This window comes from Anomaloglossus baeobatrachus, chromosome 1 (genome assembly GCF_048569485.1).
Source record: "Anomaloglossus baeobatrachus isolate aAnoBae1 chromosome 1, aAnoBae1.hap1, whole genome shotgun sequence".
NCBI classification, from domain to species: domain Eukaryota; kingdom Metazoa; phylum Chordata; class Amphibia; order Anura; family Aromobatidae; genus Anomaloglossus; species Anomaloglossus baeobatrachus.
In genome coordinates, this window is record NC_134353.1 from 916,801,941 (window position 1) to 916,814,604 (window position 12,664).

The window sequence follows — 12,664 nt, forward strand, 5'->3', positions numbered from 1 at the left end:
CCCCCCCCCCCTCCTTTGCTGGTGGTTATGTTTATGGAGTTATTTACTACATTTATGGAAAAATGTTATTGATTATTTTGGTGTTAATAAACGAGGCTGCTGTGGCCTTTACATCCAATGTCACGCAGTCCGTGTCTTATTTTAAGTGGAAAAGTGGTGAAAGGTGGATAACTGGTTTGGGTCAGAACGGCAAGTTAGGGCCGTCAGTCAGACGTTCCTAAGTCAAGGTGATAACGTGTTGGGTGGTAGGTGACCGTCCTCTGGGACCTGCACGAATTGGCAGAATGGCGCACTTTTATCACCTACAAAATGGAACGGCAATGCAAATGCTTGACAGACCCTCTATTAATTTCATATGGGGCTGCCGAATGCTGTGCTTGGCTTTTTCCAACAGCTTCGATATAGAATGAATGGGACGGCAGTCAGGTGTAGAGATGAGCGGTTCGGTTCCCCGAACCAAACAAGTGGTACATTTGCCGAACCTTTATGGAACCGAACTTCAACCCTTTATCAAACCTCCGATAGAGAATGAATGGGGCAGCAGTCAGGTGTAGAGGTGAGCGAACCCACCGCGGTTCGGTTTGCCGAACCAAACAAGTGGTACGCCGAACCTTTATTGAACCGAACTTTGAACCTTTAGCAAACCTCCGATAGAGAATGAATGGGGCAGCATTCAGGTGTAGAGTTGAGCGAACCCACCACGGTTCGGTTTGCCGAACCAAACAAGTGGTACGCCGAACCTTTATCGAACCGAACGTCGAACCTTTATCGACCCTCCGATAGAGAATGAATCGGGCGACAGTCAGATGTCCATACTGTAATGGGAATAAAAGTGCCTGTGACAAAAAAAAAAAAAATCACCATTCTGCTAGTACATACATGTCCCAGCATTCGTCTCCCCATCGATCGGAAAGTTATCTTTTCTTCTGCATATAGGAGAAAATGTGTTTATATTGGACAACCCCCTTAAGTGTCAAGTGTAATCCTGGAGGATTGGGTGGAGTTTGGGTAAACCTCAAACTTTCAGGACTGCGACACATTAAAAATTCTGGGGATTGTTTACAAAAAAATCAACTCTAGGAAGTTTGGAACTGTTGGGAAATTTGGATTCTTGTCTTGGACAGATGTTATCGCATTCCTCAATACACTACTCATATATATACTGTAAGTGTATGTACAGCCCATAGACATGTATGTTAGTGTACACACAAGTATACAGAATGTTTGCATCATACACACACCTAAACACACACAAGCAAGCATACATATGCAAACTTGCATAAATACACACATACACAATTACACACATGAGCAGCCATAGATATGTAAACTTGCATACATACATACATACACAACATACACACATACAGTACTTTATATTCAAAAACAGACACACAAATATGCGGTCACATGCAAGAACACAAAATCACATACTGTAGTACAAACACACAGAAGCACACACTTATACACACACGTCTGCACATGCATGCACTAAAATACACACACTGACACAGACACTTATGCACATACATGCACATAAGTACACACACACATACACACACTGATACACACACTTATACACATAACACACATAAATACACACATACATACACACACTTATACACATACATGCACATAAATACACACACATACACACACTTATACACATACATGCAGATAAATATACACACATACGTACAATAATACACACACTGATACACATACATGCAGATAAATACACACATTCATGCACACACTGATACACACACTGATACACATACATGCACATAAATACACACATACATACACACTCTGATACACACACTTATGCACATACATGCACATAGATACACACACATACGTACAATGATACACACACTGATACACATACATGCATATAGATACATACATACATGCACACAGTGATAAACACACTTATACACATACATATACATAAATACACACACACATACACACACTGATACATGCACATAAATACCCACATACATACACACACTGATACACACACTGATACACACACTTATGCACATAGATACACACACATACGTACAATGATACACACACCGATACACATACATGCACATAAATACACGCATACATACACACACTGATAAACACACTTATACATATACATAAATACACACATACATACACACTGATAAACACACTTATACATATACATAAATACACACATACATACACACACTGATACACATACATGCACATAAATACACACATACATACACACACTGATACACACACTTCTACACATACATGCACATAAATACCCACATACATACACACACTGATACACACACTTATGCACATACATATACATAAATACACACACATACACACACTTATACACACACTGATACACATACATGCACATAAATACCCACATACATACACACACTGATAAACACACTTATACATATACATAAATACACACACACACATACACACACTTATACACACACTGATACACATACTTGCACATAAATACACACATACATACACACACTGATACACACACTTATACACATACATATACATAAATACACACACATACACACACTTATACACACACTGATACACATACATGCACATAAATACACACATACATACACACACTGATACACACACTTATGCACATACATGCACATAAATACACACACATACGTACAATGATACACACTGATACACATACATGCACATAAATACACACATACATACACACAATGATACACACACTGATACACATACATATACATAAATACACACACACACATACACACACTTATACACATACATGCACATAAATACACACATACATCCACACACTGATACACACACTTATACACATACATGCACATAAATACACACACATACACACAATTATACACACATAGATACACATACATGCACATAAATACCCACATACATACACACACTGATAAACACACTTATACACATACATATACATAAATACACATACACACACTGATACACACACTTATACACATACATGCACATAAATACACACACATACGTACAATGATACACACACTGATACACATACATCTACATAAATGCACACACACATACACACACTTATACACACACTGATACACACACTGATACACATACATGCACATAAATACACACATACATCCACACACTGATACACACACTTATACACATACATGCACATAAATACACACACATACACACACTTATACACACACTGATACACATACATGCATATAAATACACACACATACGTACAATGATATACATAGTGATACACATACATGCACATAAATACACACATACATACACACAATGATACACACTGATACACATACATAAATACACACACACACATACACACACTTATACACATACATGCACATAAATACCCACATACATACACACACTGATAAACATACATATACATCAATACACACACTTATACACACACTGATACACATACATGCACATAAATACACACATACATACACACTCTGATACACATACATGCATATAAATACACACACATACGTACAATGATATACACACTGATACACATACATGCACATAAATACACACATACATACACACAATGATACACACTGATACACATACATAAATACACACACACATACACACACTTATACACATACATGCACATAAATACACACATACATATACACACTGATACACACACTGATACACATACATGCACATAAATACACACATACATACACACACTGATACACATACATGCATATAAATACACACACATACGTACAATGATTTACACACTGATACACACACATGCACATAAATACACACATACATACACACAATGATACACACTGATACACATACATAAATACACACACACATACACACACTTATACACATACATGCACATAAATACACACATACATATACACACTGATACACACACTGATACACATACATGCACATAAATACACACATACATACACACACTGATACACACACTTATACACAAACATGCACATAAATACACACATAAATCACACTGCTGATTTTGTCCCTTTTCTCCTAATTTGCGATGCTAAGCCTGCCAGGATACCAGTGCTCTGTTATTTAGGGGTAGGCACATTTTTCTTTCAGTAATGCCAGTGGGACCCAAGTGCCGAAACACCTCAGGCATAAAAATAAAAAACATTAATGCACTGAACCCTCAGAGGAATTAAGTCGCAATCAAAACAAAGATCAAATGAATATATCAAATGAAACGAGATAATTTAGGAATATATTTACGGGCACGGACAAGTATTTTGTGTCCTGTTTTCCTACAAATAAAGACACGGATCTCCTTCGGGGACCTCTTAGCCATGCCACATGCAGTTCTGACTCTTGCTAAGGGAGCTGCCTCATACATATTAATGGCCATTTCAGGATATCGAGGCACATCAGAAGGATGTCAAAGAGATGTCACCGCCTGAATTCCCTCATACATGCCAATAAGTTATTGACGGAAAGAGCTGATATCAGTATATTCGGTGACACCGCTGCCAGTTCGAATGGGATGGTGCGATAATGAAAGAGAAATGGGGAAAGGAGACAGGAGGAAATGGCAGTGGACACAGAGGCGAGGGGTGATTTACTCTGCTCTGTAGAGAAAGCACGAGACGACCGACTCAGCATCCGTCCTATACAAAGTGCAATGACTCCGTCCTCCGATGCTGACTCGGAGCTTTTCCCTGCATCGCGTTCTTCCCATTCACTATCTGCCGCACCACTCGTACCTGCTGTCTTATACAATTTTTTTTCTTCCTAAAATGACCTACAAATATAAGTCACTTTAACAACTGCACTTATTCATCAATCTTCGAACTCTACATTGGTCAAAACTGGTAAAAATCAACTAAAAAGCACCAATAAAGTCTAGAGGGGTTAGCAGTGATCCATTAATCCATTTTGCAGATTTGCATTTTCGTTACTACCCAATCCCTACTGCTGTGTCAGTCTTTACTGCACTCAGATTGTATTCAAAAGGCAAGATCACCATTGCTGCAGGTCCCTTCAGATATGAAACTGCATTAGTAATACTATTAATAATAAAAATATTACATGTAATACATTTAGATGTCATTATCATCAATAATGGAAGATTAGGAGATGGCTTTTCACTCTCTAATTTTGATACTTGATAGCAGTTTGGCTTTGGGTAGGAATTGCGCAAGAATAGTTAAATCCCAATATTAGGAAGAATGAGGCTGCTATTAGTTTGTGGGGGTCCATAGGCAAAATGATCTGACTTCCGGTATAATACTGCCCCTATGTACAAGAATATAATTACTATAATACTTCCCCATGTACAAAAATATAACGATTGTAATACTGGCCCTATGTAGAAGAATATAACTACTATAATACTGCCCCTATGTACAAGAATATAACTACTATAATACTGCCCCATGTACAAGAATATAACTACTATAATACTGCTCCTATGTACAAGAATATAACTACTATAATACTGCTCCTATGTACAAGAATATAACTACTATAATACTGCCCTATATACAAGAAAATAACTACTATATTACTTCCCCATGTACAAAAATATGACGATTGTAATACTGGCCGTATGTATAAGAATATAACTACTATAATACTGCCCCCTATGTACAAGAATATAACTACTATAATACTGCCCCCTATGTACAAGAATATAACTACAATAATACTGCCTCTATGTACAAGAATATAACTACTATAATATTGCCCCCTATGTACAAGAATATAACTACAATAATACTGCCTTTATGTACAAGAATATAACTACTATAATACTGCCCCTATGTACAAGAATATAACTACTATAATACTGCCCCTATGTACAAGAATATAACTACTATAATACTGCCCCTATGTACAAGAATATAACTACTATAATACTGCCCCAAGTACAAGAATATTACTACTATAATACTGCTCCTATGTACAAGAATATAACTACTATAATACTGCCCCATGTATAAGAATATAACTACTATAATACTGCTCCCTATGTACAAGAATATTACTACTATAATACTGCTCCTATGTGCAAGAATATAACTACTATAATACTGCCCCTATGTACAAGAATATAACTACTATAATACTGCTCCCTATGTACAAGAATATAACTACTATAATACTGCTCCTATGTGCAAGAATATAACTACTATAATACTGCCCCTATGTACAAGAATATAACTACTATAATACTGCTCCTATATACAAGAATATAACTACTATAATACTGCCCCCTATGTACAAGAATATAACTACTATAATACTGCCCCTATGTACAAGAATATAACTACTACGGTATAATACTGCCCCTATGTACAAGAATATAACTACTATAATACTGCCCCCTATGTGCAACCAGATAACTAATGTAAAACAACCCTCTAAATACAAGAATATAGACTATTATAATACTGCCCCTTTGTACAAGAAATAAATTACTATAATACTCACCCAAAACATGAGACATCACGATTCCACAAGCGGCAATACTGCTGCAAACAGAGATGGGCTGCAGCAATCTGTTGACTTGAGCAGAGTATCATCAAAAAACACGAGCTGTTCCAGTCACCTGACCGCTGCAGCTAATCACAGTGTTGCTGCTGTTTGAATGGTGAATGGTGACGTCCCCTCTTCCAGTGCCGGAGCATATTGCAGCTTGCACTGAATTCTGCTGACTATATGGTAGGTGAGTGTTACAATTTCAAGCCCGTGTGGATCATTTCTTTTTGCTCAGAAAGCCCCTTTAATGGTCTGAAGACCTTAAGTCATGTCATAAGTAATTGATTTTTTTTTCTTGATTTCTTCTTGAAAGTTACATAGAAAAACAAAATTCTCTTTGAGGGGACAAATTCCTCCATCAGCGTTGTATGAGGTTGCACCTAAATCGTCCTGTCGCCTCTACTCAATCATAGTGACTACCTTGTGCTTGTATCTAAATCCCAGAAGAAGAAAAATATACAACAAATGTGTATAAATGTATATGATCATTAGCAGCCATTCAGACTGGTGCTGCTGCCGCACAAGATAAATGACATTAATCAACAGGATGCCTTCAGACCTCATGGCTAGTCATTTGTTACGTTAATTGGGCCACTTAAAAAAGAAAAATTCTGGCAATGTGTGAAAATCTTCCACAGCCCAAACCAGAAGGCACGCTAATCACCCTCTATGTTCAGCTCGCGCACCCCTCTCCAGTCCTCACAGGAACATTTCTTCCAAAAGTGAAAAACTAGATGATTCCATGGTGGCCAGAGAAAGGTCATATGTGGTGGTGAGCAGAAGACTTTGTACGGAAGAATACAGAATTCACAGGGCAAAATAATCTCTGCATACTCATTGTCTTCAAGGGGTTATAGTATTACAAATTATGACTACTTTCTTCCAAAAAAAACACCAGAAAACCCTTCCATAGATTGTATATACTTTTGGAGCTCAACCTCAGTTTGATCAACAGTCAACCTCAATTTGGTCAACAGACAGCAATGTCACTGTTCTTGTACGAAAGCGGCCATGTTTTTCTACTTTGGCCCCTTTAAATAGATCTTTATACCACAAAAACTCATTAATTGCTATCTTAAAACTGAAACTTATGTCTAGAGCTGGTTTTCAGAATCGGAATTTAAAGGGGTTGTCCATTATTTGGACAACCCCTTCTGATTCCACATGTTTCCACCAGGTAAAATAATAAAGCCCATACTCAACTCCCGTACCATCACCCTTCCAGTGGTGCAGGTGCTCACGTGGGGTTGTGACTTCATACAAGCCCGCCACCAGTCACCAGAGACTTCTGTCTTCTCACCTTTGACCAAATGAGGTAATCAACTGAAAGTGAGTGCTTCAGCTGTGCTCACTTCCTGTTCATTTTGTTTGGTCCGAAGACAGGGAGACTGAAATCTGGAGCTGACTGGACACGGGGCTCGAGTGAGGTCACTATCCCACGTGAAGCCCAGCACCACAAGCCCAGACACCACTTGAAGGTGAGTATAGTCTTTATTATTTTATCTTGGGGAACGTGGAATCAAAAGGGGTTGTTTTAGTAGTGGACAACCCCTTTAGTGAGCCCCAGCACCACGATCCCAGACACCACTGGAATGGCACCGGTACAGAAGGTGAGTATAGTCTTTAGTATTTTACCTTGGACAACCACTTTAATGAATTATGTAGAACCTATTGGAATTTCTTGTTTGTTTGGTTTTTTTATAACTATTTTGGTCCCTATTCATAATTTGCAGTCATTTTTTAAGTTGTTTTTACGTTATGGTATTCGCTGATGTTTTTTTTTTCTTAAATGGCCAAAAACACTTTGCAAACCATGGGTATAGGGTGCCAAATATGTGACAAGAATACTTTATTTTCTTCACACTGGTCATTATCATTGACTAGAGTATATATGGAGGATAGTGAGCCACCAAACTAGTGCTGGGTTACTCTAGGTAGGAAGGGTCTGAATCTTGGCCTCTCTTTATTAGAAGCATTTGGAGATATAATAGGCCCATTCCCCTTCTGCCAATAGATAGGGGGATGTTCCTGAGTCATAGAGGTATTTGTAAACATTATAGGCCCATTCTCCTTCTGACGGTAGATAGGGGGATGTTCCTGATTCGTAGAGGTAGTTGTAGACATTATAGGCCCATTCTCCTTCTGACGGTAGATAGGAGAATGTTCCTGATTCGTAGAGGTAGTTGTAGACATGCTAGGCCCTTTCCCCTTCTGTTGGTAGATAGGGGTTGCTCCTGAGTCATAGAGGTAGTCATAAACATCATAGGCCCATTCCCCTTCTGCCGGTAGATAGGGGGATGTTCCTGAGTCAAAGAAGTAGATGTAGACATCAAAAGCCTTTTCCCCTTCTGCCAGTAGATAGGGGATTGCTCCTGAGTCAAAGAGGTAGTTGTAAACGTTATAGGCCCGTTCCCCTTCTGCCAGTATTTAGGAGGATGCTCCTAATTCGTAGATGTAGTTGTAGACATCAAAGGCCCATTCTCCTTCTGCCAATAGATAGGGGAATGTTCATGAGTTGTAGAGGTAGATGTATACATCATAGGCCTTTTCCCCTTCTACCGGTAGATAGGGGATTGCTGCTGAGTCGTAGAGGTAGTTGTATACATCATAGGCCCATTCCTCTTCTGCCGATAGATAAGGGGATGTTCTGGAGTTGTAAAGGTAGTTGAAGACCTCATAGGCCCATTCCCCTTCTGCCGGTAGATAGGGGATTGCTCTTGAGTCGTAGAGGTAGTTGCAGACCTCATAGGCCCATTCTCCTTCTGCCAATAGATAGGGGAATGTTCATGAGTTGTAGAGGTAGATGTATACATCATAGGCCTTTTCCCCTTCTACTGTTAGACAGGGGATTGCTGCTGAGTCGTAGAGGTAGTTGTATACATCATAGGCCCATTCCTCTTCTGCCAATAGATAAGGGGATGTTCTGGAGTTGTAAAGGTAGTTGCAGACCTCATAGGCCCATTCCCCTTCTGCCGGTAGATAGGGGATTGCTCTTGAGTCGTAGAGGTAGTTGCAGACCTCATAGGCCCATTCCCCTTCTGCCGATAGATAGGGGGATGTTCCTGCATCGAGCCCCTTCTTTAATCCAGAAGACCTCAGAGAACTTATTTGTTTTGCCCGATAGTGCAGTTCTTGATTTTAACAATCACAATTTTTTTTTCCAAATTGGCCAATGCAAATATTGAATTATTCTGATTTTCATGCTCGGTTAGAATGATTTCCTATTCTCTGAAATCCCTTTATACATGCATTGTTTATGAACTGCATGACTATCCATCTGGGAAGGGATTTTTTTCGCTTCCTATGGCTTTTTATATACGTAGACCTATTAAACCTCAATTTTCGGCTCTGGCCGATGATGGCGTGGGATCTCTGAACTTGTGTTTTGTTAACCGTTTCTCGTGTTGCAGTCGTCCAAATAACTTCTTAGCGCTCTGTAAAATTTGACAGCTGTCACTGCAGGAAAGCGTTAACCTACAAATCCCAAATGCCTGTGAAAACTATTCACCCTGCGGTGAGGAGGATTACCACGCGCTGATTTCCGACAGTATAAATGTAACATATAGCCTAATGATCTACTGCAATATTTAACAATACAACAGACTCTGTCAAATGCCTAACAGCTCTCTGTACCTGACACAGTGAGATGGGCGGCTGCGGTCGACTCTCTAATGAGCCTAATTAAAGCTGATTCTTATTTCGCTAACTTTGTTTGAAGCAATTTACCATTGCAGGTGGAGTAGACTTTATTACTACACTTCATTATTTATAAAGTAACACCTTGGTCTCATTTACACTCCGATATTCCGACCCTGTAGAACTTCTACTGTCCTTACGGCATCCATAGACACTTATGGGGCTCTACATGAGGCTTAATTATTGGGGGTACAGAGGTTTCAGTACGTAATGGGGTCCTACAGCCCCATTGAATTCTTTACATCCATAAGAGTCAGTTGATATTTAATTTTATAAATACTATATATACATTTCTTTTAACTTAAGGCGATATGTTGAGGATGGACGGTTTTGGCTCCTTGTTATAGCCCAAGATGTGTGACATGAGGTGACCAATTTAAAGAAAACACTATAACTTCAGGATACTCTGTTGAGAGATGTTTATGCTGTAGGTGTTTATGATTTGTCCGCCAAGTGGTTGTGATGGGAATTGCACTCCATTGATATGTAACATAACATGCTATTGAATTAAATTTGTTTAGTGAGAAATTGGGACCCTAAATTAAATTTAAAGAAAATTAATAGAAGACACAAGGAAGCAACATTTTAAACCAATATTCATTACCATGTGACCTTGTAGCCAAAAATCCTGCACTATACATGTCCTTTGAGATAATGAGCAGTCTGTAAGAAAACTGTATCAAAGGAAACCTGTCATGTTAAAAAATACTATTATCCTGGAAATATGGTGTTAATATGCATGTTAATAGTGCTCTAAAGCTGCCCGGCGCCAGCACTGAAAGCTCCACTGCCAGGAGGAAATTAACGTTATTCCTTCCGGCAGCCTTGGGCTTTCAGTCATAGAGGTGAGCCGGCACAATTTCAGACACCTCTCTGTACACAGTGAGCGGAAGCTGTAACCACACTCCTGATATGACTGACAGCCGGCTTAGCAGCGCATCAGTACAGATCCGGCTATCAGTCAGCGCAGGGACGTGGATACAACCGCCACTCGTTATGCTCAAAGTGGAGACTGAAACTTTACCAGCTGCACCCCTATGACTGAAAGCCTGAGGCTGCTGGGAGTGAGGACACACCGGTAGCATCACAATGCTATTAACATGCAGATTAACCCCATATGTGCAGGTTAATTTTTTTTATGTCACATTCCCTCTAAACAGGTTGTTCATTATTTGGACAACCCCCTCTTAAATACCTGAGTCCCCCAAGTATGTGGACGTGCCCAGGGCGGTAGTCATAGGGAAGTTTCTTCGCCCCAGCACGCTACAGACAATGGTGGTAGTGTGTGTGGAAGTGTTCTCTTTTTTTACCATTACTTCTAGGCCGGAATCCTCTAGTTTCTCTGTGCCAGCACATAGCGTGGAACCACTGCGTTTAGGGCCATTAAGGGAGAGTCCACAACAGGGGTTAAAAACTTTTTTCACTTAACTTGTGAGTAGTCTCAAACACAGTTTCTTACAAGGCATTGTCATTCTAATACAGAATGGTTGCAGACATGTTTTTAACTCTTTCCACATCAGCTATAAAGGAATCAGAGGTTTGCTCATCTATTTCCCACCGATCTCTAACCACATGGGTCCACGTGTTTCGCTGTGGCTAGGATACCTGGCACTGCTATGCTGCTTTTCCCAGAGTCGTTCCTAGAGCGACTTCAGCCAGGCGGCCTCTTCCTCTCTGTAGGGTCCCCGTTATACACTGGCCTGACACAGGAGACAGATTAAGAACACTACTACGTTCGAAACGCGTCCTCTTTTGGGCTATTGTCGACCCTGTATGGATTTTTTTAATATGATCTAATACATTTTGCACATTTTAAGAATTATCTCTTGGACTAGATTGCTGGATACCTCCTTTTGGATTTATTGCCTAAGCCTAGCCGACTTTCCCTCCGTGCACGGTCCAGAGTTTAATGGTCTCCAGTGAGCAGGTGAGCTGGACAAATTATTTTTTCCTGGCCTGACACAGTATCCTCAGACTTTCACACAGCCTGCTTGGCGAGGAGCCCTTATTTCTCTGAGTGCGCCTCCAAAAATCTACATCTGCACCCCAGGTCCAGTCACCACTTTTCTCTCTGTGCTTGGCATTCTCCCTTCTGCTTATACTACACAATAACTATACAACAAACCTAAAAACAGGAAATCCCTTTTCCTATTTTCCCCTTACTCCACCCCACTGTGGGCTGGCTCTTCAGTTAACCCTGACAACACGGTCTCTGTTCCTAAAAACTGAACTCCCCTATAAAAACAGTAAACCAGGAATCGGTGACATCTCGTTGTGGTTGGCAGTACTGCAACAATATAAAGGGATTTAAACAAGTTACCATATACAGTACAGACCAAAGGTTTGGACACACCTTCTCATTCAA

The 12,664-nt window shown here is 39.7% G+C and overlaps 1 protein-coding gene and 1 long non-coding RNA gene across 17 annotated transcripts in view; one reads left to right on the forward strand and one right to left on the reverse strand.

Moving 5' to 3' along the window:
* Positions 1-12,664, forward strand: part of CELF4 (CUGBP Elav-like family member 4) — a 1,553,364-nt gene that overhangs the window by 803,667 nt on the left and 737,033 nt on the right. The window lies entirely within an intron of this gene.
* The window catches only part of LOC142256173 (uncharacterized), a 198,590-nt gene that overhangs the window by 154,782 nt on the left and 31,144 nt on the right, over positions 1-12,664 (reverse strand). The gene's annotated exons all lie outside the window — the stretch shown is intronic.